This window comes from Gigantopelta aegis, chromosome 4 (genome assembly GCF_016097555.1).
Source record: "Gigantopelta aegis isolate Gae_Host chromosome 4, Gae_host_genome, whole genome shotgun sequence".
Classification (NCBI taxonomy): domain Eukaryota; kingdom Metazoa; phylum Mollusca; class Gastropoda; order Neomphalida; family Peltospiridae; genus Gigantopelta; species Gigantopelta aegis.
In genome coordinates, this window is record NC_054702.1 from 27,004,496 (window position 1) to 27,005,514 (window position 1,019).

Consider the following 1,019-nt stretch of genomic DNA (forward strand, 5'->3'; position numbering starts at 1 on the left):
TAACAATTACAAATTTGTATATATTTTGTATATATTTTAGTAGGTATTTACGTTTCCCAATATATATTATCTAACTGCTGCCAATCTGAAAGGCTTCAAATATACCAGGGTGCTCAATTGGAAGATAGGTTCTGCGCTTAATAAGTCAGTATGTATGTGCCATAATACAGCTTATCAAAGCAGAGCACCGTGGAATCACTAACTTAATATCCCTAAAGTGCACTTCCCACGTGAGATGCTCGTAGAAGGCTAAGCAATGCATCTATGTAACAGTGGGGCAGCAACAATGCTGAAAATTCTTCGTTCCTATGGGACAGAGACTTGAATAAATCTTTCTAAAGTCTGTTTAACTGCTAAAACGTGGCTAAACAGCTAGGTTGTCAAATTTTATTTGGTACAAGTCTTTAACCATGCTGGGTTGGGTTTTTTTTTTTTGTGGTTTTTTTTTTGGGGGGGGGGGGGGGGGGGGGTGGCCGACTTTTTGCCCAAATAGTAAACTGACCAAGCTAGTCTTATAATACTTTTAGAGCTTCATGATATACCTGTACATGGTTGTACATCTTGACTTAAAGGACTCAACTAAGTCTACAGCAATCATATACCCCTATACCTACGCACAAGCCTTTAAACCACCATCATATGATGTCTATAGCATTAAGAATGATTCCATCCTTAAAATAATAATGACATAGCCGTCGTATTAAGCAGTTTCTATCAGTTTCCAACATTGATTTAACAGACATTTTGGAAACGCCTTCATATTTTATTTTGCCGCCTTGGTGTATCAAACCACCGAAAATTGTATTTGATCTTTTGCATCTAAAAACATCGCACAGATGCAGTTATTTATAAACAACATTTCATGGAAATCCAAGAGAGGTACTGTGATTACATTCCTGTTTACACAGACGGATCACGGGATGGGAATTATGTGGCCTGTGCTACAGTTTTCCCATCAGACGGAATCATTTCCATGAGATTGCCCGATTCAGCATCAATCTTTACTGCTGAAACCTGGG